We start from the raw sequence: 26,482 nt of genomic DNA, 5'->3' as shown, positions 1-26,482 counted from the left end.
GAAAAAAATTTAAATATATATATGATTTTTTGCTTCATTATGAGAATTCTGCCAGTTTTCAGAACCAAAAAACCCCGCAATTTTGTTTCAGTTTATTTAGCATTCAAATTAGTTTTGATACAATTCCATGAAAGCAGGAGAAAATATCAAAAGAATTTGGGTTGCATGTCATCTTACCTCAGGAACACAAAGCATTACCACAAAGCCTTACCAAGCAATTAAACTTGGCAAATGTAAGAACAGCCGTGAGGCACAAAAGAATCAATTAAATTGTTTAATTGATTCTTGTTTAATCAATTAAATTGTTTTCATAAACGGACATGAATGTTAGCCTTCTCAGGGGAGTGGAGGGTTTTTTTCCCAAGAAAAACAAAGTCTATAGAGGCACCATGTTAACTACAGGTAGAAAAGCATTCGTATGTATTTTGCTCATGGGAACTGGAAAGTCAAAGGCTATTCTAAGGATCATATTACTAAATAGGTAATTGGTGGGTTGTGTAAATTGTTACCATTGCATTCATTTAGTCTTAATAAAAGGATGTAAACATTTATGCCTGGAAAGCCGAGCACAGTGGCATAGAAATAAGAATCATCTTCCTCTAATTCTGACCATTTTTTATTTAATGGGATTTCTCTAAGGTTTTTTTTTTTAATACAAGAAATTTTAAAATTCTGATGGGGCTTCTAAAACATCAAGAAAAGAGTCAATAATGGTTGATGAAGTTTTAGTCTTAGATATATTCTAATTCCTTAAAAAAAGATAATCAATTGCTATTAAATAGAATTTTATATTATCTAGACTTCTCCATTAATTCCCTGATTAAAACAAAAATATATTAACAAGCAATACATCAACAGATGGTAAGACGTGACATGCAACCTGCTGGTTGTACAGAAGTAGATGATAAAAGAGGAAATGTGGAAGTTATTTTTCCTGCATGTGTACAGAAAATGGATATGCAGCCCATGAGAACTATTTTTGTATTGCGATATTAGAAAATTTAACATTAAAAGTGCAATTGAATACCATCTGTATAGTTGTAAGCCAGAATCATGATCACAGATCAGACATATTAAGTAAAGCTCTAATGAGAGGGTGAAAGTCAGAGGTACAATTCCTACTGAGAATGTTTCCAGACTAGAACAGTGTACAGATTGGATTTATTTTTTCTTTCAGTTGAGATATTAGAGTGCTTTTAAGTTAGAAAGAAATATTGATTGCTCTAGGAACTTGGGGTCAACTAAAGCTTCTTTAACAGCGGTAGATATTTCAAAAACAATTTAATACATTTAAGGACTGTAATTAATTTCTATTCTACAGGAGCATTGTAATTAACAGTTTTGAAGCTTCTAGCAACAGTGATTGAAACCATGCTGCTCTTTTTCTGTGTTCCGTAAGGGGTTTATAAATTCTTACCTGGGAAAGTGAAGAAAGACTTGTGATTGTGGTTATCAGGCCAAACCCAGGATCAGAATCACGAGGTGAAAGCTCTGAAATTAGAGGCAGAGTGGAATGTGGGGATTCAAGTTCACCAGAAAGAACCTAGAAGTAGAGACAGCTTGTGAAACCTAGGTATTGACTCTGCTGTTTCCCCTTTGAGGATGCAGTCTTGCTAAAGCGAAGTGTGGGTCAAGAATCACAAGAATGGGTGTCTGTAAACATTTTTTAAATGGACATGCATAGATTGTTGGCATTCCCAAATGATGACATAAGATCTAAGTATAGAACATTATGTTGTTATTAGAAAGAAATTGGCTATTTTCTCACTACTACAGAGAATGTGATAGCAGCTGTGTAGCCACCCTTTAGGGAGTCAAATGATAAGAGACAAGCCATGATGTGATACTGCTTTGGCTGGTACCCCTTCTTTTCTTAAGGTCTGTGACTTTCACCATTTAATTGGGAACTTATAGTACATGAATACATCTGTGCGGTTTCTTCCCACCAATATGCGACAAAATCTGATAATCTGAAGATACTCATATTTGACATTTGGAGCATGATATTTAATTAAACTTATTATTAATTTAATTAATCAAACTTCTTATTGCCTTCTTATGATATCAACCAAGCTATATTAGTTCCTATTATATATTTTATAAGTACTTTTGAGTTTAGGTTATGAATTTTTATTAATTTTCCTTAAGTATTTTCTTTACATATGATACATTAATAACTCACCCTTATTACTAAACAACAAAAAAGGCTTTTCTAGAAAAAGAACTTTATTAAACACTGACCTTTTTTACATGATTATAATTAGAATTATAAGAAAATCCTTATTTTATTGTATTCTGTTTTATAAATAAACAGTAAAACTGACTTTTTTTAATACAGTTCGATGAATTTTAACACATATATAGATTCATGTAACCACCACCACAATTCAGGTACAGAACTGTTCCGTTACCCCAAAAACTTCCCTCCTGCTATCACTATGCCATCACACTCTCCCTCTATCTCTATCCCCTGGCAATTGGATCTGTTCTCCATCATTATAGTTTTACTTTTATCTTTCAAGGATGTCATATAAATGGAATCATACATAATTTAACCTCTTGAGACCAGCTACTATCACTCAACCTAATACATTTAGAGATTCATCCAAGCAGTTGTATGTATTAATAACATGCATGTTTTTGAAAGCTTCTTATACATAGTTCTGGAGGTAATTTTTGTTCCAAATGCCTATATCTTTTTCCTAGTAAATATGCCATTGACCAAATTACAAATTTAATATCTCTTACTAGAAACAGCAAGCCTTAAACTACCAGGCCAAAACAATTTTTATTTGATCTCTATTCACAATAGTAGTGTGGGAAAAGGCAAGATTTTATTTTAAAAATTTGCTAGAGGCTTTATCATAAAAGCATTTTAAAATTCCATGTTTAAAAATGTTCTTTTATTAGAAATCCTTTCAACCATTTTTATCCCCAAGTATCAGAATAGAGACATATACTTTGTGTTTAATGGGAAGAGTTGGATTTTAACAAATGTAGTTTATTTATATTAATGATCAATTAATTTTTATTTTCTAAATATCTGAAAAGTAGCAGTTTGGAGGAATGGCCAAAAAAAAAAAAAAAAAAAAAAACTCAACATGTAAAGTGGTGCTTCCCAACCAGAGAAGATTTTGTTCCTCCAGGGGACATATGACAATGTTTACAGACATTTTGTGGGATTTTTTTGGGGAGGGAGTGAGGGGACAATATCCTAGCATCTAGTGGATATAAGCTGGAAAATTATTAAACATTCTACAATGCACAGGGCTGTCCCTCGCAACAAATAACTATCCAAAATGTCGCTAGTTCCAAGATAAAGAAACCTTGAATAGGGTGTTGTATTCCACAAATGTTAGCAATTAATTTTCATCAACATTTTCTAATTTATATACAAAGACTATATTATTTATTATCATTATGCCAATTTCAGAGCATCCAAGTTTTGACACTTGTATTTCAACTTTTTGTTATGAAAAATTTCAAAATACAGTGAAACTGAAAGAATAGTACAATGAAGATTTGAATCACCATGTCTTGATGCACAACTGTTAATGTTTTGCAATATTTGGTTATATTATGTCTATTTTTTCTTTTTCTGAACAATCTCAAAGTAAGTTGTGTAGATCATTGCAATTCATCATGAACTCCTAGGAGTAAAACATTCTCTTCTATAACTACAATCACATCACATGTACGAATATTAACAATAATACCCCAGTATATATCATCTAATACACACCTCATATTCCAATTTTTACAATTGTTCCAGAAATATGTTTTATGACTTTATTTTTCTTTTGAAGAGGATCAAATCAAGGATCACACATTGTATTTGTTTTCTGTCTCTTTAGTCTCTTTTATTCTAGAATAGTTACCCAGCATTTTTAGCATTCAAGGATCCGTGGTCCTTGACTATCATATTTTCCTTTGGGAGTTGTGAAACAGTAACTTTATAATCCTATTATCCCTTCTATTTATTAGCTGGGATACTACTGTAAAGAAGAGCATTGTCTTATTAGCTGTGGATGAGCTATAGTTCCACCTAAAATAACAGAGCAACTCTGAATTACCAATAGAGTAAGGAACTGATGCTATAGAAACTTTCTTATTTTGTGTGTGTGTGTGCATAGAGATTTTATAGGTGAAATTTCTCACATTAAAATAGCACAAGAATCATTTTAGACACAGTACAATCAATACAGCAGTTGTTACACAGTATTGACAACTTTGAATTGTCTCACAAAATTTGGATATATGATTTACAAATATCTTTTTCATTCAGTAAGTTTCCTTCTCATTTTGATTATGGTTTTCTTTGTTGTGCAGAATCTTTTTAGTTTGATATAGTCCCATTTGTTTATTTTAGCATTTGTTTTCCTTTGGAGTCAGATCCACAAAAACATCACTAAATCCAATGTCAATGAGGGTACTGTCTATGTTTTCTTCTACGAAGCTTATCACTTAGGTCTTACATTCAAGTCTTTAATTCATTTTTGAGTTAATTTTTGTGTGTGGTGCAACATAGTGGTCTAGTTTCATTCTTTTGCATGTGGCTGTCTAGTTTTCCCAACACCATTTATTGAAGAGACTATCCTTTCTCCATTGTATGTTCTTTGCTCCCTTGTCGTAAATTAATTGTCCATATATGTATGCATTTATTTGGGGGCCTTCAATTCTGTTCCATTGATCTGTGTGTCTGTTTTTTGTACCAGTAGCATATCGTTTTGACTACTGTAGCTTTGTAGTATAGTTTGAAATCAAGGAGTGTGATACCTCTAGCTCTGTTTTTCTTTCTCAGAATTGTTTAGGATATTTGAGATCTTTTGTGGTCTCGAATTCAAATTTTAGAAATTTGTTCTAGTTCTTTGAAGTATGCCTTTGGAATCTTTATTGAATTGAATCTGTAGATTGCCTGGGTTTTAACAATATTAATTCTTCCAATCCATGAACATGGAATATTTTTCCTTTATTTGTGTCTTCTTCCATTTCTTTTGTCAGCGTCTTATAGTTTTCAATATAAAAGTCTTTTCAGCTCCTTGTTTAAATTTATTCCTAGATATTTTTTCTTGAGGCGATTGTAAATGGGATTGTTTTCTTAATTTGTCTTTATGATAGTTTGTCATTAAAGTATTATATAAATGCTACAGATTTTTGTATTTTGATGCTGTATCCTGTGACTTTACTGAATCCATTTATTGGTTCTAATTTTTTTTGGTGGACTCTTTACGGTTCTCTCTATATAGTATCTTGTCATCTGCAAATAGTGACAATTTTACTTCTTTCTTTCCAATTTGGATGCCTTTTATTTCTTTTTCTTGCCCAATTGTTGTGGCTAGGACTTTCAATACTATGTTGAATAAAAGTGGAGAGAGTGGGCATCCTTGTCTTGTTCCTGATCTTAGAGGGAAGCTTTCAGCTTTTGACCATTGAGTATAATGTTAGCTATGAGTTTACCATATATGGCCTTTATTATGTTGGGATACATTTCTTCTATACCCCCTTTATTGAGAGGGTTTTTTATCATAAATTCATGTTTACTTTTGACAAATGCTTCCTCTGCATCTGTTGAGATGATCATATGATTTTTATCCTACATTTTGTTAATGAATCTTTCAGTGTGGCAAATTAGTGTCTCCCCTTACCCCCTTCTCTCTCTCTCAAACACACACACACACACACACACACACACAAATCTTATTATGGACTTATGCATTTTTATATTTTCTGTACATTAAGGTCAATTAATCAATTGTAGACATTTGTTTTTATACTCAAGTTATCCCAGATTTAGTCAGTGGGAGCTCCTTCAAGCTGACCCTTGTGTCCTTTGACATGCCTCTGTTAGTCTTTGAATGCTTATTTATTTTCTGTCACAGAAAAGTTGTATTTCAGACTCACCTTCCTTTCCCTTCTCCAGACATAAAATCAGTCAGTTATCCAAAGGACCTTCGTTTCTTTTTTTTTTTTTTTTTTTTTTTTTTGCCTTTATTCCTGGAGGATATTATTATCAGGGGTCCCAAGTGAACACTTGAAGTCTTTTTTATTATTTTTTTTAATTTTAATTAATTTATTTATTTATTTATGGCTGTGTTGGGTCTTCGGTTCTGTGCGAGGGCTTTCTCCAGTTGTGGCAAGTGGGGGCCACTCTTCATCACGGTGCACGGGCCTCTCATTATCGCGGCCTCTCTTGTTGCGGAGCACAGGCTCCAGACGCGCAGGCTCAGCAATTGTGGCTCACGGGCCCAGCCGCCCCACGGCATGCAGGATCTTCCCAGACCAGGGCTCGAACCCGTGTCCCCTGCATTGGCAGGCAGATTCTCAACCACTGCGCCACCAGGGAAGCCCCTTCGTTTCTTTTAATGGTAAAATGTCTTTAGAATCCAGGATCTGAGCACCAGAAGAGCTCATTACTAATTTTTAGTAATTGGGCACAACTCCAGGTTATCATGTGATCTATTTACATTGTACTCAGGAAAGCAAATAGCTCAAGATGCATTCAAATTGAGAAAGTAGCTGCATTTATTCTTCTATTCATTAAATATTTGAGTATGTGCTATGTGGTAGTCACTGTTCTTGAGGATACAAATTGTATCCCCAAGATAGTCACTGTCACTGAGGCTACAAGGAAAGTTTACTGTTGTGATGGTGCTTACACTCTGTGGAAAGGAGATTGAAAATAATAAATAAGCAAATAAATATTTAGTATGTTATATGATGATAAGTGATGTGGGGGAAAACAAAGCAGGACAAGGTAGGGGCCAGAGTAAAGGAGACAGAGTAAAGGTATGGTGGCTATTTTATAAAGGAGTCCAAGGCCGGGGGGGCTTGCTGAAATTGTGACTTTTGAGCAGAGACCCGAAGGAGCTGAGCGTGTGAACCAAGCAGGTTATAGGCTGGGGGAATGGTAGGGCTGGGAGGAAGGCTAGTGCTTAAACTGAAGGAGCAGCAAATATAAATCTGAAGTGGAAGATAACTTGATGTGTCCTAAGAAAGTAAGGGGACCAGTGTGGCTGGAGCCAGAGTGATCAGATACGGTCAGGCAGAGCTGCATATCTGGCATGTTCTGAGGGATACCCTAAAGCAGTTCTCTCTTTAGCTTCCCTAGCTATCAATTTTCCTAATCTAGTATTAAATTTAGTGGTTTGGCTTATTAACAGGATTAGGGAATATTTTACATGGAAGGCCACCTCTACATATGAAATTGGAAAGAACACATTGGCTTTCTCTTCTATCAAGTTCTTAATACCTATAATGTATCAAGAAATACTGTTTCTCATCATCTTGGACAAAAATATTCTAGGGCCAAAAAAGGAAAGAGAAACAGTTACAGTATTCTGTATATAATTTTGGAATAAGTGAATGAAAAGATTATTGAATAGATTTAATTATCATAAGGTTATAAAATAGAGGGAACCAGGGTTTTTGTGGGGTTTTTTTCTCCTACCAACATTTAGAGTACACACCATGTGCTCTGTCCTAAGCAGTTTACTCACATATTAGGTAGTTTAACTTTATAATAATTCAGTGTGGTAGTACTGCTATTATCCCATTTTCAAATGAATAACTTGCTCAGGGTCAAACAACTAGTAAGTGGCAGAGCCCAGATCTCAACCCAAGCAGTCTGCTCCCAAGTCCTTGAACCAATATACTAGAGTTCCTCTAAGTATCAACATGCTGCCATGTTGCTAGTAGCAAGGTAAAACAGAGAGAGGGCGAGTTGGTAGTATATACAGATATTTTTTCTCCTAATATTCTGCCTTTATGTCTCTATTAAGTTGTTAGACATTTTTTTCCTTTATTTTTCTCTATCCCCAATGCCCAGTTCAATGCTCAGAATATAGTTCAGAAACGTTAATAGCAGTAACTAATCACTACATGGAACTCCAAATCTGGATGATATGGAAGAATATTCTATAGCTCTTTTCCCAAGGAATTTTCAATCCTAAAATCATCCTCAACGTAGTTCCATTCTAATTAGGTTCTGCAAATGTTGATGCCATAACTGGTTGGTGTAATCATAGCATAGCAAAATGGAAAAAAAAAATCCTCAATATGAAAAAAAGATTGAACGAGTTAGTTCTCTGTTGACTACAGGGAATGTTCTAGAAGAATTCTTTTACTAGAAGATGCAATTTAAAATAGGCCATGTAGGGCTTCCCTGGTGGCATAGTGGTTAAGAATCCCCCTGCCAATGCAGGGGACACAGTTCAAGCCCTGGTCTGGGAAGATCCCACATACCGTGGAGCAACTAAGCCCATGCACCACAACTACTGAGCCTGTGCTCTAGAGCCCGCGAGCCACAACTACTGAAGCCCACGTGCCTAGAGCCCATGCTCCACAACAAGAGATGCCACCACAATGAGAAGACCACACACCTCAACAAAGAGTAGACCCCGCTCACTGCAACTAGAGAAAGCCCGCGCACAGCAACGAAGACCCAATGCAGCCAAAAATAAATAAATTTATTTTTAAAAATAAATAAATAAATTAAATAGGCCATGTAAATGAAAAAATAAATTGTGAATCTAGATTTATAGGTCAGTCAAAACCAGCAAGACAAATTTATCTTCAGTTAGTTTCAAACTGGCTTTCTATGATGGGATAATATCACCTGGTAAACACTGTGGAACTATTTTTATAAACTGCATTACAGTTTATTATGTTGCAATTAATATATAAAATTGTAACTTTAAGTTTCATCAATAGATACAGACTTTTTTTTTTTTACAGTGAATGGGACAAAATTTCTCCCCCTTTTTAACAAAAGTGTCTATCATTCATGAATGTTAATGAATGCATCAATTTTTGAAAATAAAACAAGATAGCATAAAAGGTACATAATAGATTATTTTTAATGAGTCATGCATTCTGTATTTGTCTTGTCAAAAATAGCAGTGTCTCTTATTGCTCATAATTCAACTCCTATCACTCCGCCTAAACACATTTCACGATTTGACAACACAGCAGTTGTCTTTCTCTAAATTTAAGTTGCAAGAAGTGAAGGGCAAAAAAACCCCAAAAACACCCAACAAACTTTAGTATGGACTTCGCAAGTTATCAGTAGGGCCTATGAGTTTTGAAAATCTTAATTTAAAATTTTATCAACATTTAGGGAAAAATATACAAACTAATGTTAAATGCAATTGTAAAGTTAAAATAGAGCATCTTTTGTCCTATTTTTACTGGGTTTAGTCACAACAGGCTTGTTCTTTGATAGGTTATTTTTGGCTCCTGATGTTAACCATACAGAAAATTATCATGTATTTGAGAAATAGAAAGTAGTAGTGATGAGCATAGACTGGAAACAAAGAGGAGGGGACAAAGAATTGCTGAGCTTTGAGGTAATTGGGGATAATGGGCTAACCTGTGTCTAGATTTAGAGACTTTGTGAAAGAGCTGGTAAATATGGCTCATTCTCTCAGGATTGTTTTTCAGTAGGGGATGCAATTTAAACTCCAACTTTAAACTTGGAGTTTAAATTTCAGATAGGCTTGACTTCAAACACCTTCACAAACTATTACCAGCTCTGTAACCTTGAGTAGTTGACTTAACCACTTCTAACCTACTAAAAAAATCGATACAAGGAATAATGATAGTGCTCATATCATGTGTTGCATATTAAGTAAAATAGAATATATAGTTTTTGCACAATTCTTGTTTTCATTAAGGCTAGTGAAGCTATTGATTGGTGATATTATTTAATAGCTCCTTAATTCCACAATGAAAGTGTTCTGAACTTTTTTAATATTCTAAATGTATATTTATTATTTGATGTTAAATTAAAAATACAGGGCACAATATTCAATGTACAGTGTAATCCTATTGTTATAAATGTTTTTGAGTTAATCTATTTTTAAAATTCTGGAGGTATACCCTGAAAGATATTACAACCAGTTTTTTCTTTCCAGAACAGTAGGATTTGAAGTGATTTTACATATGGCAAAATACTAAAGGTTTTTCTTTTTGTTAGATTTGCAAGATTTTAGGTGATTTTATTTTGTTTTTGCTTACTTGTACATTCAAATTGTTTTAGAGTAAATGTACTTTACGTTTTTGCTGAGAGATAAAAGTTACATACAATGCTAATCTTAAAATATAATTTTAATTTTTCACTTGTACATCAGAGCTAATAAATAAGGTACAAAGTTCTTTCAAATCATGGAAAGCCTTCTAGGCATTTATCATATACTTTGTTTATTAACGATAAATGACTATAACAGCTCCATTATCACCAGTGCATCTCTTTGGTCTAAATAAAATTATTGTGAGCTTGTTTATCATTTGGCTCTGACCTGAATAAACCTGAAGAACTGAAGCATAGAAAGATGACATGATTTATACAAATCGTGATACCATGTAGGTAAATTTTCAGCAATATTAATGAAAAAGCATGATTCAAGATAAGTGCATATTGGTGACTAAATTAAATAGTTCAAATGTTGGTTTGTTTTAAACAATTCTATTTGAATATCATTATGAAGAAAAGTAGAAAAATACCTAATTTAGTTTTACTTTAAACAGTGGTTTTCTATTTCTGGCTACACATTTTTATGATTTTAAATAAGTAATAAAAATCTAAATCCTTATTTAACAAAGGATAATGTTTTTTTGTTTTTGTTTTTCCAAGAATTTATTTATTTTATTTATTTATTTCTCTGTGGCTGTGTTGGGTCTTTGTTTCTGTGCGAGGGCTTTCTCTAGTTGTGGCAAGCGGGCGCCACTCTTCATCGCTGTGCGCGGGCCTCTCACCATCGCGGCCTCTCTTGTTGCGGAGCACAGGCTCCAGACGCGCAGGCTCAGTAATTGCGGCTCACGGGCCCGGTTGCTCCGCGGCACGTGGGATCCTCCCAGACCAGGGCTCGAACCCGTGTCCCCTGCATTGGCAGGCAGGCTCTCAACCACTGCGCCACCAGGGAAGCCCAAGGATAATGTTTTGAAAAAATTTAAACTGAAATAATTTTCCCATCAAGCCATAGTTTCATTGGTAGCTTTTAACCTTTGACACTGAGTAATAATGTAGAGAATGGGTTAAAGCCTGACCCTCTCTAGCCAGAGGGGAAATAATAGGAATGAGGGACAGGAATTGAGCAGTCAAGATATAGTAGGTAAAAGAGAGGCATATAAGGCAGAGGGAAGATTTGACCATAATGGACTTCCTGTTAGATACTCTGAGATGAGATTCTCTCAGCTAGGGGCAGAAAGGAATTTGGTTTCCTTAGCATGCCTATTTCCCCTGTAGGACATATAAACCTGTGAGTTCCCAGACCAAATCATCCTGAAAGGATACACTGAAAGGAGCTGATTTGAGAATCTGTGGGGTTGCCATTGGGGTAGGTGTGAGAAGAAGCAATTTGACCCAGCAGTAAAGGTGTGTGTAGGAAGGGGGGACACCCATCCAAGGAAAATCAATGGACCTTGAGGCTTAGGTAAGGATAAGCTGGCTGGCAATGTTGACCAGCTCCAACAGACATCCCAAGCTACACTAACAAGCTACATTAAGACTGTTTGTGAATATAAGAATATAAGATGGGAGACGCACCACTGGACAGACAAGGAACAAAGGAGAGGTAGGGATAGCATCCTTTGAGGCCCCTGACTCTTGTTCTTCTTTTGTGAGCTTGTAGAAGCCTTACCACCCTGAGCTGTCATCTCAGACAGTAGCCAGAGTACAAAATATGGAAGTGCTGGGGAATCAGAGCTTTACCTGAAGGGACTGTTTAAATTATCAGACTGGATTAAGTTCATTTCTTATCCACCACCCAAGGTGTGTAGCTTCTTCAGGAGAATTAGGTGAATTACATAGTAAACAAACAAACAACTCACTCTACCTTCAAACATAGTGCTAGTTACATTTATGACATGGTTACTGTAGTGCAGTTCTGACACTGGCTACCTATAGTTAGCACAGACTTCATAGTTGAGGGCACAATCCTCTGTAAGACTCTTCATACTTCAGAAACCAGTGGCAAGCTCTGGGGTTCCCAAGCCACCCATACTTCTGACCAACTGGCTCTAAATTTGAGGGTCCCTACTACTCCCTCAGGTTCAATAATTCACTAGAACAAATCAAAGAACTCAGGAAGCCGCTATACTTACAATTAAAGTTTCACTACAAAGGATACAAATCAGGACCAGCCAAATGTAGGGACACTTGGGTGAGATCTGGGAGGGTCCCAGCTGTAAAGCTTCCGTGTTCTCAGGATGCATCACCCTTCTGGCACATTGATGTGTATCACCAATCAGGAAGTTCATCAGGCTTCAGGTGTCCAGAGTTTTTGTTGGGGTTTTATTATGCAGGTATGATTAATTGAATCACTGCCCAAGTAATAGAACTTGATCTACAATCCTATCCTCTCATTGGAGGTCATGAGGTCAGGCTAATATCACCTGGCTCAAGCCTCCAATCCTCTAATCACATGGTTGGTCTTTCTGGATTGCTCTGACCCTATCCTGAAACTATCTGAGGGCCTATCATGAGTCACCTCATTAGCATAAACTCAGGTATGGTCTAAGGGACCCACCATGAATAATAAAGATACTCATCACTGGGGGCATTCCAAAGTTTCAGAAGCTTCCTCCTAGGAACCTGGGACAAAAGACCAGACAAATGTGTTATTATACAAGAGTTTACATATTTTAGAAATTGTATTATTGTTAGAATTTTAACAAAATTCAATAGTTTTCTGAAACAAACTTTTATACCATCAAAACATTTCTTGTACTACATATATGTGTATAGTTGAGTATACATATACATAGTATACATATGCGTAGTATATACATAGTATATACATAGTATGCATAGTATATATATCAGAGTGTATACAGGTATGTCTCATATATATGAGAAAGAGTATGTATTAAGCGGGATGGCACCATTTGCACATGTATCCTATGTAAATTCAACTATTCATGTACTGCAGCAACAAAAGGGGAGACAAATAACCATTTAAATGTTACAGAAGATTCCATGCAATGAACGTATTCCCCAAGTGAATGTGATATGGGAAACCCTAAACAATTTCTGTAGTAGATCCTGTGCTTCTCATGGTGTGAGCACCTTGTGAGGCTGAATGCAACCCCTGTTTTAAAAGATACTTCTCATCCATTAAAAAGTACATATTGTACTTTCCATACAAAGGAGCCCCATGGCAGGGAAGGTCATCCATCTGGTGCTCTTCCTCAGTGGGAGTGATATGTTCTAACTTGGGAGGAGAACTGCCTGGAATGGACTTAGTGTGATGTAGGATGTCTCCAGTGTGTCTCCAGTGTGATGCCTCCCTGAGGGATTATCTAGAGTGGTTTTGAATAAATTGGTTTTTGCCTTATGAGCTGACTTTAAAACCTAACCCTCTCCACAGAAAAGGTGTGATTTCCCTGTAAACATGTATATGTGACAGATTTAAGGACACCATATTCAGGTTAGCCTTTGGCAACTAATTTTTAAAAAAACAAAAGTGAATAGTTGTAGATTTGCCCTAAAATAGAGTGACCAGATGACAGGTAAAAGAAATATTTGTTGCATAATCTATGACATTTTTTGAGGCACAGCTTTTAATTTTTTACATGAAAGACATTTTTAGGAATCTAATTTTCTCATTCTTGTTTCTTAGGGCAACACAGTTTCAGTTATGTTAAGTAACATCCATTTGAGCATTCCTGGGAGTTTAACACTGTGTTTAGGAGTTGGTCTATCATTTTATAATTGGAGTAAATGGGGGGGACACATGTGATACTCATTAAAATATTTTTCTTTAGCCTATTGTAAATACTTTCAGAAAGAGGTATGTGTATTTCACTATATAGACTCACTATTGTGCTCAATTTGCCTGTTTTAGAAAGATCATTTGGAACAGAGCATCCTGGGTTCTGATTCAATTATGCCCCTACAAATCTGCATGATGTGGAGCAAGTATCTTCCAGAGAGTCAGTTCTTTCTTTTTTTTTTTTTTTTTTTTTTTTTTTGGTTCTTATTACGCATCAGTTTTATACACATCAGTTGTATACATGTCAATCCCAATCGCCCAATTCAGCACACCACAATCCCCACCCCACCGCAGTTTTCCCCCCTTGGTGTCCATATGTCCATTCTCTACATCTGTGTCTCAACTTCTGCCCTGCAAACTGGCTCATCTGTACCATTTTTCTAGGTTCCGCATACATGCATTAATATACGATATTTGTTTTTCTCTTTCTGACTTACATCACTCTGTATGACAGTCTCTAGATCCATCCACGTCTCAACAAATGACTCAATTTCGTTCCTTTTTATGGCTGAGTAGTATTCCATTGTATATATGTACCACATCTTCTTTATCCATTCGTCTGTTGATGGGCATTTAGGTTGCTTCCATGACCTGGCTACTGTAAATAGTGCTGCAATGAACATTCGGGTGCATGTGTCTTTTTGAATTACGGTTTTCTCTGGGTATATGCCCAGTAGTGGGATTGCTGGGTCATATGGTAATTCTATTTTTAGTTTTTTAAGGAACCTCCATACTGTTCTCCATAGTGGCTGCATCAATTTACATTCCCACCAACAGTGCAAGAGGGTTCCCTTTTCTCCACACCCTCTCCAGCATTTGTTGTTTGTAGATTTTCTGATGATGCCCATTCTAACTGGTGTGAGGTGATACCTCATTGTAGTGTTGATTTGCATTTCTCTAATAATTAGTGATGTTGAGCATCTTTTCATGTGCTTCGTGGCCGTCTGTATGTCTTCTTTGGAGAAATGTCTATTTAGGTCTTCTGCCCATTTTTGGATTGGGGTGTTTGTTTCTTTGATATTGAGCTGAATGAGCTGTTTATATATTTTGGAGATTAATCCTTTGTCCGTTGATTCATTTGCAAATATTTTCTCCCATTCTGAGGGTTGTCTTTTCATCTTGTTTATGGTTTCCTTTGCTGTGCAAAAGCTTTGAAGTTTCATTAGGTCCCACTTGTTTATTTTTGTTTTTATTTCCATTACTCTAGGAGGTGGATCAAAAAAGATCTTGCTGTGATTTATGTCAAAGAGTGTTCTTCCTATGTTTTCCTCTAAGAGTTTTATAGTGTCCAGTCTTATATTTAGGTCTCTAATCCATTTTGAGTTTATTTTTGTGTATGGTGTTAGGGAGTATTCTAATTTCATTCTTTTACATGTAGCTGTCCAGTTTTCCCAGCACCACTTATTGAAGAGACTGTCTTTTCTCCATTGTATATCTTTGTCATAGATTAGTTGACCATAGGTGCATGGGTTAATCTCTGGGCTTTCTATCTTGTTCCATTGATCTATGTTTCTGTTTTTGTGCCAGTACCATATTGTCTTGATTACTGTAGCTTTGTAGTATAGTCCGAAGTCTGGGAGTCTGATTCCTCCAGCTCCAGTTTTTTGCCTCAAGACTGCTTTGGCTATTCGGGGTCTTTTGTGTCTCCATACAAATTTTAAGATGATTTGTTCTAGCTCCGTAAAAAATGCCATTGGTAATTTGATATGGATTGCATTGAATCTGTAGATTGCTTTGGGTAGTATACTCATTTTCACAATGTTGATTCTTCCAATCCAAGAACATGGTATATCTCTCCACCTGTTGGTATCATCTTTAATTTCTTTCATCAGTGTCTTATAGTTTTCTGCATACAGGTCTTTTGTCTCCCTAGGTAGGTTTATTCCTAGGTATTTTATTCTTTTTGTTGCAATGGTAAATGGGAGTGTTTCCATAATTTCTCTTTCAGATTTTTCATCATTAGTGTATAGGAATGCAAGAGATTTTTGTGCATTAATTTTGTATCCTGCAACTTTACCATATTCATTAATTAGCTCTAGCAGTTTTCTGGTGGCAGTTTTAGGATTCTCTATGTATAGTATCAGGTCATCCGCAAACAGTGACAGTTTTACTTCTTCTTTTCCAATTTGTATTCCTTTTATTTCTTTTTCTTCTCTGATTGCCATGGCTAGGACTCCCAGAACTATGTTGAATAATAGTGGTGAGAGTGGACATCCTTGTCTCGTTCCTGATCTTAGAGGAAATGCTTTCAGTTTTTCACCATTGAGAATGATGTTTGCTGTGGGTTTGTCATATATGGCCTTTATTATGTTGAGGTAGGTTCCCTCTATGCCCACTTTCTGGAGAGTTTTTATCAGAAATGGGTGTTGAATTTTGTCAAAAGCTTTTTCTGCATCTATTGAGATGATCATACGGTTTTTATTCTTCAATTTGTTAATATGGTGTATCACATTGATTGATTTGCGTATATTGAAGAATCCTTGCATCCCTGGGATAAATCCCACTTGATCGTGGTGTATGATCCTTTTAATGTGTTGTTGGATTCTGTTTGCTAGTATTTTGTTCAGGATTTTTTATCTATATTCATCAGTGATATTGGTCTGTAATTTTCTTTTTTTGTAGTGTCTTTGTCTGGTTTTGGTATCAGGGTGATGGTGGCCTCATAGAATGAGTTTGGGAGTGTTCCTTCCTCTGCAATTTTTTGGAAGAGTTTGAGAAGGATGGGTGTTAGCTCTTCTCTAAATGTTTGATAGAATTCACCTGTGAAGCCATCTGGTCCTGGGCTTTTGTTTGTTGCAAGGTTTTTAATCACAGTTTCAATTTCATTACTTGTGATTGGTCTGTTCATATTTTCTGTTTATTCCTGGTTCAGCCTTGGAAGGTTATACCTTTCTAAGAATTTGTCCATTTCTTCCAGGTTGTCCATTTTATTGGCATAGAGTTGCTTGTAGTCTCTTAGGATGCTTTGTATTTCTGCGGTGTCTGTTGTAACTTCTCCTTTTTCATTTCTGATTTTATTGATTTGAGTCCTCTCCCTCTTTTTCTTGATGAGTCTGGCTAATGGCTTATCAATTTTGTTTATCTTCTCAAAGAACCAACTTTTAGTTTTATTGATCTTTGCTATTGTTTTCTTTGTTTCTATTTCATTTATTTCTGCTCTGATCTTTATGATTTCTTTCCTTCTGCTAACTTTGGGTTTTGTTTGTTCTTCTTTCTCTAGTTTCTTTAGGTGTAAGGTTAGATTGTTTACTTGAGATTTTTCTTGTTTCTTTAGGTAGGCTTGTATAGCTATAAAATTCCCTCTTAGAACCGCTTTTGCTGCATCCCATAGGTTTTGGGTCGTCGTGTTTTCATTGTCATTTGTCTCTAGGTATTTTTTGATTTCCTCTTTGATTTCTTCAGTGATCTCTTGGTTATTTAGTAACGTATTGTTTAGCCTCCATGTGTTTGTCCTTTTTACGTTTTTTTCCCTGTAATTCATTTCTAATCTCATAGCGTTGTGGTCAGAAAAGATGCTTGATATGATTTCAATTTTCTTAAATTTACTGAGGCTTGATTTGTGACCCAAGATGTGATCTATCCTGGAGAATGTTCCGTTCGCACTTGAGAAGAACGTGTAATCTGCTGTTTTTGGATGGAATGTCCTATATATATCAATTAAATCTATCTGGTCTATTGTGTCATTTAAAGCTTCTGTTTCCTTATTTATTTTCATTTTGGATGATCTGTCCATTGGTGTAAGTGAGGTGTTAAAGTCCCCCACTATTATTGTGTTACTGTTGATTTCCTCTTTTATAGCTGTTAGCAGTTGCTTTATGTATTGAGGTGCTCCTATGTTGGGTGCATACATATTTATAATTGTTATATCTTCTTCTTGGATTGATCGCTGGATCATTATGTAGTGTCCTTCCTTGTCTCTTGTCACATTCTTTATTTTAAAGTCTATTTTATCTGATATGAGTATAGCTACTCCAGCTTTCTTTTGATTTCCATTTGCATGGAATATCTTTTTCCATCCCCTCACTTTCAGTCTGTATGTGTCCCTAGGTCTAAAGTGGGTCTCTTGTAGACAGCATATATATGGGTCTTGTTTTTGTATCCATTCAGCCAGTCTATGTCTTTTGGTTGGGGCATTTAATCCATTCACATTTAAGGTAATTATCGATATGTATGTTCCTATGACCATTTTCTTAATTGTTTTGGGTTTGTTTTTGTAGGTCCTTTTCTTCTCTTGTGTTTCCCACTTAAAGAAGTTCCTTTAGCATTTGTTGTAGAGCTGGTTTGGTGGTGCTGAATTCTCTTAGCTTTTACTTGTCTATAAAGCTTTTGATTTCTCCATCAAATCTGAATGAGATCCTTGCCGGGTAGAGTAATCTTGGTTGTAGGTTCTTCCCTTTCATCACTTTAAGTATATCATGCCACTCCCTTCTGGCTTGCAGAGTTTCTGCTGAGAAATCAGCTGTTAACCTTATGGGAGTTCCCTTGTATGTAATTTGTCGTTTTTCCCTTGCTGCTTTCAATAATTTTTCTTTGTCTTTAATTTTTGCCACTTTGATTACTATGTGTCTCGGCGTGTTTCTCCTTGGGTTTATTCTGTATGGGACTCTCTGCGCTTCCTGGACTTGGGTGGCTATTTCCTTTCCCATGTTAGGGAAGTTTTCGACTATAATCTCTTCAAATATTTTCTCTGGTCCTTTCTCTCTCTCTTCTCCTTCTGGGACCCCTATAATGCGAATGTTGTTGCGTTTAATGTTGTCCCAGAGGTCTCTTAGGCTGTCTTCATTTCTTTTCATTCTTTTTTCTTTAGTCTGTTCCGCAGCAGTGAATTCCACCACTCTGTCTTCCAGGTCACTTATCTGTTCTTCTGCCTCAGTTCTTCTGCTATTGATTCCTTCTAGTGTAGTTTTCATTTCAGTTATTGTATTGGTCATCTCTGTTTGTTTGTTCTTTAATTCTTCTAGGTCTTTGTTAATCATTTCTTGCATCTTCTCAATCTTTGCCTCCATTCTTATTCCGAGGTCCTGGATCATCTTCACTATCATTATTCTGAATTCTTTTTCTGGAAGGTTGCCTATCTCCACTTCATTTAGTTGTTTTTCTGGGGTTTTTTCTTGTTCCTTCATCTGGTACATAGCCCTCTGCCTTTTCATCTTCTCTATCTTTCTGTAACTCAGTTCTTTCTTTATAAAATAATATGTTTGGACTAAATGATCTCTAAGACCCCTTCAGCTTTAAAAGACTATATTTTTATAAGTTTTTTTCAGTTCAAATATACAGCCTCTGAAGTGTCATTTGAATAATGATTAATTTCATAAGTATTCAATGAAGATGAATGTCTTCTACTTACAATGTTAATCAGAACTAATATCATTCAAAATAATTGTTCTTCATACTTAAGTCTATTTTACAAAATGAATGAGTCATTCATTCTGTGAATTTTTATGTCATTCACACAGAACTCTTTAGAAGCCATTTTTATTTCTGTCTAAAGGAAGAGATTTATATAGAGTAATTTTTGTTGATTTTATATACTTGAATTGAAACAGTGATTTGTATTAAAGATTTTAAAAATGAGTCCTCTTCCATGATACCATACTGTAATGTAAATATCTCTATTACAGCATTTATCACGTTTTATAACAATTATTTGTGTATGTTTTTCCCCTCAAAAGTTCAAAGACCACATCTTACTGAGGTTTATACTTTAGCATCTACAGTGATGCCTGCCAAGTGATAATGGTTTAATATCTGTTAAATGAAAAAATTAATGAATAGTGACCAAAGAATGTGTCATTATAGAAGCCAAGAGTGGAGACAGTTTTAAAGAAAGAAGCAGTAAGTTGTATCAAACCGATTATTAGAAGTGGATTAAAAGGATCACTGGATTCAATTCATTAGAAATGAAGCCAGATTACAATGAACAAATTAAACCAAGTGGAAGCAGTGACGTTAGACCACTTAAGAAGCGTAGTTATGAAAAGGAGAAATCCAAAGCAGTAGAGTAGAGGTTGTAAATATATTAAAGGCATTGTTTTTAATTTTTAAATATGTCAATGGTATATAATGTGTGAAGGTCACGCTGAAGGATCCAGTGGAGATGCTGGGAGAGAAAGGTACCCAGGGTGAGTAGTGGAATGACACATCAGAGGAGGTAGAGGAAAATAAAAGTAATTCATAAACAAATTGGTATATTTGGAAAGGAATAGATGACTGAGTTCTTTGGAAAAGATACTTTAAAAAGAAAATGAATGCACGTGTAGAAAAGAGGGCAAGATAAAGAGATGCACACGTAAATATGAAAGACTAAAGATGGAGGCCATAACTTCTCTGGGTAGACAATGTTCATTGTCCATTGCAATGAATAATGACTTGTAAGAATCTCTCTCCTTGCCTAATACCCTGAAGGAGTATTCATATTACCATATTAGAATTCTCCAGAGCAAGTGGTTATTGTTCAGTCAACACAAACTCTCTTATAAAATGGCTATGCACTTTGAAATATTCATCAGTGAACCGTTTTTAGCTATCACCATTAGTCCTAACAACACAAGAGTTTTCAGTGTTTTTCTCTAATAGTATTGTTTCTGTAATTATCTGTAGAATAAAAGCAAATTATCTGTGGACAATAAAAACTGCACTTTCTCTGAATTATTTTCATTTTATATGCTGGCTTAATCATTTTTTACTTAAGTTATAATTGTATGATCAGAGAACATTTGCAATTAACCATTGGTTTAGATTAGTTTACTGTATTCTTCTTAGTAACTTACCACTTTTAGATTCATTCAATTTTTTTTCTTCTACTGGGTTTTCGTAATTTTCTCCTCCTGTCTCCTAAGTTATATTTATTTTTCTGCAATGCTTGGCAACAGATAACTGCTGTAAAACTGGGTCTGAAAAACATGCAGGACCATCCTCTTCTCATGAGATAAGAAAACTAGAATTAAGGTAGTTCTGTCAATATTAACTTATTAAATGATTTTTTATCTTTGATGATATCTCTGTTTTATGTCACTAGCAAAAAAAAAAAAAAAAAAGTGAACACGGAGTATTTGTTACAGTTAAAAGAAAGTCTAGCCAGAATTCACTGTACATAAGCGGCTGTCACTGGACTCTGAATATTACTGCCTCCATTTTGGTGGAATGAATTGGCTCTGTCCATGTTGCTGCCTATCACATGTCTCAGATTATAAACCGCAGGTAGAAGCATCCAAATGGCTGAATGTACTGGTGCTCTGGTCGTTAAGGATCAGGGTAAGCATCTGGCTTTTGGCAGTGAAATGCAGACCTTTCCTTCCATCAAGACACATGCATCCATTTCTCTACCTCTCTCTCTCCCAACTCAGTTACAGTCTGGGCCCTCTGTATCTGCAGGTTCCGCATGTGCGGATTCAAAAATTGTGGACAGGGAACCCACAGATACGGAGGGGCCAACTGGACTAGCCATTTTATATAAGGGACTTGAGCATTAGCGGATTTTGGTATCCATGCATTGTCCTGGAACCAATCCCCCGTGGATACCCAAGGATGACTATACTTAGTTCAAGTGGTGACCGCCTTGTCTGAACTCGTCAATGAAATCATTCTAGAGAATTTTAAGAGAAACAGGAAAAGAGGAAGCTCTGTACTTGTACACATAAAGTTTGGGAGCAGTATGGAGTCCCATCTTTTTAAAACTAGGGAACCTAAAGAGAGAAAGCAGACTTTCAGAGGGTAAAAGAGAAAAGAAAAAAGAAGATTAAAGAGAGGGGTACAGATAAAAACAGTGAGTCTGTTGACATTCAAGTACTCTTTCTTTTCTTCATTGCTGAGACTCAGTTTTATTTCTATCCCTGAATTTTATGACACCCATTATTCTTATAATAATTTATCTTTCTTAAACTAATTCGAGCTGTTTATCTGTTAACTATGGTTGCTGTAAGTACATTCCTTATTTGTAGGTCAATTAAAATGTGATAAAGTATGGTGAAATTTGATGTAGATGAGATAGTCAAATATTTATATAGTGTTTGACATTTATAAACTTTTAAAATTATGAACTAAGTTCTACATAACTAATGTCATATAGGTTGGTATAATATAAAAATCCTATTAAAAAGGAGAAAAAACAAAGAAATTATACCCTTGCAAAAGCCTCGGTTTTTTTGCTTAGAGACAGAATTAGTACTTCAACGTTTAAACTTACAAACAATAGGTTATTTCCATTTCAACAAATTACTTGCTTACCTGAGTGCATTTCTTTTGAAAATACTTTAGTGTCTACATTCACAATACAAAGGATCTAAAATTCTTCCAGGATTCAAGTAGTGAGTTTTTCTGTTCAGCATATTAAAATTTTCAATTAACCTTCACACTATAACATTTCTGGATTTTAGGGGCCTCTTCTTGAAAAGCTTTTCAAAATATTTATCCCAACTTATAAGTATTATTTAAGAATAATACAGATAGCAGAATTTTAAGTTGGATAATTGTTGATATTAAAATGTATTTGTGCTTTTTATATCTTCTTAATTGTAGATATATAACAGCTAGTTTTCACAAGAGATGCTGAATTATACTCACAATTCCTGAATTATTATCACAATTATTTTTATCAAAATATTATTGCTTTTTAATTTATACATATGATCGGAAGAAGAGTAGATATTTTTAAAATTGTTTTTCTTTAAACTATAATGTATGACCATATTTATTCCTTTTTATTTATTGAAAAGTACCCACATAGAACTTCATTTCTATCAGACAGGTGACTTCACACTTTTCAACATGAGTGCCTATTCCAAGCTCTGTGTGTTATACTTCTCTATACTCGAACCCCCAGTTCCCTCTTACATCATCCCATTTACCTGAACTCTACATCTTTCTTCTCTTACCTCCTCCATGAAACATCCCTGATTATCTCCCCACACTCTGTTCTCCTTTCCTTGAACTCCATGTGTAATCTTCTAATAACTATCTCAAAAGAGTTAATGCAAACATGAAATTAGATGGCATCTCTACAATGATTGATATATTTTAGGTGCTCAGTATATACAAACTCTCCCTTTGATGAAGTACATAAGTATCTAGACAGAAATTTTGACTTGACATTAACCAAACCAAGCACCAAATGGGTGATGTTTCATAATATTTTAATTACATAAATATATACACATATATATTTTGAAAAGAAAGTGAAGAATCTTTGGAAAGTGATGGCTTTTACCTAGAAAACAGAATTTAATTGCTTGCATCTGATACTAATTCCACCAGAACTCTGTGTTATAATTAGGACAAAGTGGTTTGTGAAACTGTCTCAGTAAATGCTCCGGAGAATACAAAAAATATTCACCAAGAGAAGACAAACCTTTTATCTACATAGGTTTAGGAACCCCTGGGGTGCCTACAGCAATGTCTCTACACACTGAGGTTTTCTCCTGAACCACACTTCATGAAGCCATATCTTTCCTATGCGCATCCTCATACTATGGGTAAACCTCCTCTGAAAGTTGTAATAAAGTACGAGTTTAGTTGTGTATTTGTAAAATAGAAATAGAAATCAGCAATTAGCTTTTCATTTTGGAATCAAAGCTCATTTATTATAATTTGTGCAGAATGTCTTTTGCATAAAAGATGGTTTGTTGATGTCTATTCTTCCTGATCAGAAGTCTCAATAGATTAAATTTATCGGCTGTTTTTAGATAGATATATTTTGTTAAATTTTCTAAACTAAATCCTCTATGGTCACCAAGATATCATTCCTATAATGATAGAATCTGAGGTACCTATACTAGAGCTGAAACTTAATTTACGTCTCTGTGATTCCAAATATGGCCTATTTCTCCTATCCTATGCTTTCTCTTGCTTACAAACATAAGGTTCTATGATGTTTAAAAATAATAAAGGCAAATTGTTGACATATTTAAGCTAAATTAAAATATTTAGAGCTACAAATTTAAGATCTGAAAATGTCTTTTTTGAAAAACTGAGAGAGAGCCCAGTTTTCTGCCTGACAAATAGTAGGCTCTTAATGGATATTTATGGACATTTATTAAATAAGTCAGTTCAGTTTTTATTTAAAACATAAATAAGACATCCTGATAAATCTAAGTTCTTTTCAAAATACATATGATTCTCTGTTAATATTTTATAAGAACAATCAAATTTTGAGGTCATATCAATACTTGTAACTAATATATTAGTACATATTGCTTTTCACAAATAATTCTTCATCCAGTGCTAAAGGATTTTCTCTCTCTCTCTTTCTCTCTCATACACACATGCAGAGTTATGTTTCTTAAAAAAAAGAGATGCCAGTACTTCTGATAGTATTTTAAACATACCTATACCTATACTACCTCTAGTTTCTATATCATTTCAACCATATTTTACCATTCTTGCATTTCAGCCTCTGATACCTGTATTCCTCAGAATCACAAGTATAGCCAATAAATGTCATTGAAAAAGACAAAAACAAGAAAGGAGGTGCACAGCTCTTCTGCCTGTTAGTGTGAAACAGGATAAGGTGTTATACTTTGGTTGGAGGAGGCCACATAGGTCAGCCACAAATTAGCATTTGAACTTTTTATTCAGGCTAAATGAGTCTACTGAGATAGGATGTTAATTAATTTGAGCAGATGTATGTCAACATCACTCTAGGGAAATAAATGAGCCAAAAGACTGCAAAAGAACTTAGCATCATGGAAAAAGCACTGGATGAGAGGAAAAAAATGTAAAATCATTTAATAAATATTTTTACTTTGCAATTTTAAAGAGAACATCCCATTTAAATATGGAAATGTTTTCTTTTGATGTTTTTGTGAACTCTTTGATATAGTAGAACTTGAATTCATTCTTAAGTCTAGAATTACCGAGCCCTAAAAACAAAGAGTCTTTTAAGGGCATCTTGGGTATAATTTTCCATATATTTATAAAATTTCTTTAGCTTGAAGTCATACTTTTGGTCATGCAACAAAGAAAACACTAGTTTAACTTTGGGATAAAAATTATTTTCCTTTCAAATGAATAAAACTATGGAAACCCATAACAGACAACTCCATGAAAGTCCAATTTTGCATCATCTTTTCTTGGCCTTTAATTGTCTTACCACCTAAAATATGTGCACGCATGTGCGTGCACACACGTGCGCGAGCGCGAGCACAGACACACATACTGCTGTCACCACACCCACATTCCATTTTTAAAAAGAAAAACAAGGCTCTTTAACACTTATTTTTGAAATGTAGCTAGCTGTTATTATCTGAGTTTTGTACCAGTTAGAGTATCCTGAAGCAATTCTTGATTCCTTTAGAGAAATGGAGGATGACATTTTCTCCCTGTGTTTTAAAATGGTTTCAGGTTCAAAATTCCTTAATTTTCAGGACTATTAACTTTGGGATGAATTTTAAAAAAGAGATTAAGCTAGCCAAATAGCCCTATATTGTATTTCAAGAACTTATAAAAACAAGTTTTATGCTTTTCTATTGCAAAAAGAACTAAATTTCAGCCTTTTTAATACATAACATACCTAGAAATGGCACTAATGCCATTGTGTAAAATAGAATGGAAACATGCATATGTTCATAACATGTATTGCAGTGCATGTTTCCCCAGGCAACTCCAGCCAGGGTGTAAATTGGCAAGTAGTAACCCATATTTTACTATCTGTGCCCTCACTTGCCATTGCAGGTCTTTATATCCTTAGCATAGGGCCAGCCACAGCTTCAGTTATTTTAAAAGTCTCCAGAGATATCTCAGGAGTTCTCCTAAATAAATTCTTTGAACTACTGTTATCTTCATTGACTGTCCTGGACTTTTTTTTTTTTTTTAATAAATTTATTTATTTGTTTGTTTGTTTGTTTGTTTATGGCTGCGTTGGGTCTTCATTGCTGCGTGCAGGCTTTCTCTAGTTGCAGCAAGCAGGGGCTACTCTTCGTTGCGATGCGCGGGCTTCTCATTGCGGTGGCTTCTCTTGTTGCGGAGCACGGGCTCTAGGCGCACGGGCTTCAGTAGTTGAGGCATGTAGGCTCTAGAGCGCAGGCTCAGCAGATGTGGTGCGTGGGCTTAGTTGCTCCACGGCATGTGGGATCTTCCCGGACCAGGGCTTGAACCCGTGTCTCCTGCATTGACAGGCAGATTCTTAACCACTGTGCCAACAGGGAAGTCCCTGGACTCTTTGATATACATTGCTCTATAGCTCTGTGATCACACTCAGATGGGCTTGTCTCCACTATCACCAATATGCCAGGGCCATGATGTGTTCCGTGCAGAAGCATGGGAATCCTCTCTCTGGGTGGTCCAATTATTGGCGACTTATTTGTATTTTACTTATCTGGATTTCCTGATTATTGTCAGTGAGCTTATCTAAAGTTATAAATTATAAGAAAATATATTCTCATTAGGGTAAAGAAATATAGATATTACCTATGCATCAATCCATCATTTGTTTTAAATACTGATTTAAGTCCAAGCATCACAAATTGAGAAGTATAGAGAACATTTGGAAAACCATGAATATAATTCTCTGTCTATTTCAATTTAGTTGTGAGAAGAATCAGGCATGATACAATAGTATTCCTTACTTATAAGGCAGAGTAAATCATCTATATCTCCTCTGAGAAATGAGCCAATATCTGGGATCCCAAGAAACTGTACTTGGTAAACCCAGTAGAATATCATCTTTTTAGGGTGATTTTGTTTCACAGGATATCTTTAGAATAACAAGAAAATGACTC

At 35.2% G+C, this 26,482-nt stretch overlaps 1 protein-coding gene across 2 annotated transcripts in view; it reads left to right on the top strand.

The window, feature by feature from the left end:
• The window catches only part of PPFIA2 (PTPRF interacting protein alpha 2), a 470,795-nt gene that overhangs the window by 159,567 nt on the left and 284,746 nt on the right, over positions 1-26,482 (top strand). The gene's annotated exons all lie outside the window — the stretch shown is intronic.

This window comes from Eschrichtius robustus, chromosome 13 (genome assembly GCF_028021215.1).
Source record: "Eschrichtius robustus isolate mEscRob2 chromosome 13, mEscRob2.pri, whole genome shotgun sequence".
NCBI classification, from domain to species: domain Eukaryota; kingdom Metazoa; phylum Chordata; class Mammalia; order Artiodactyla; family Eschrichtiidae; genus Eschrichtius; species Eschrichtius robustus.
The sequence above is the reverse complement of the archived record's forward strand: the minus strand, read 5'-3'. Positions and strand labels throughout refer to the sequence as shown.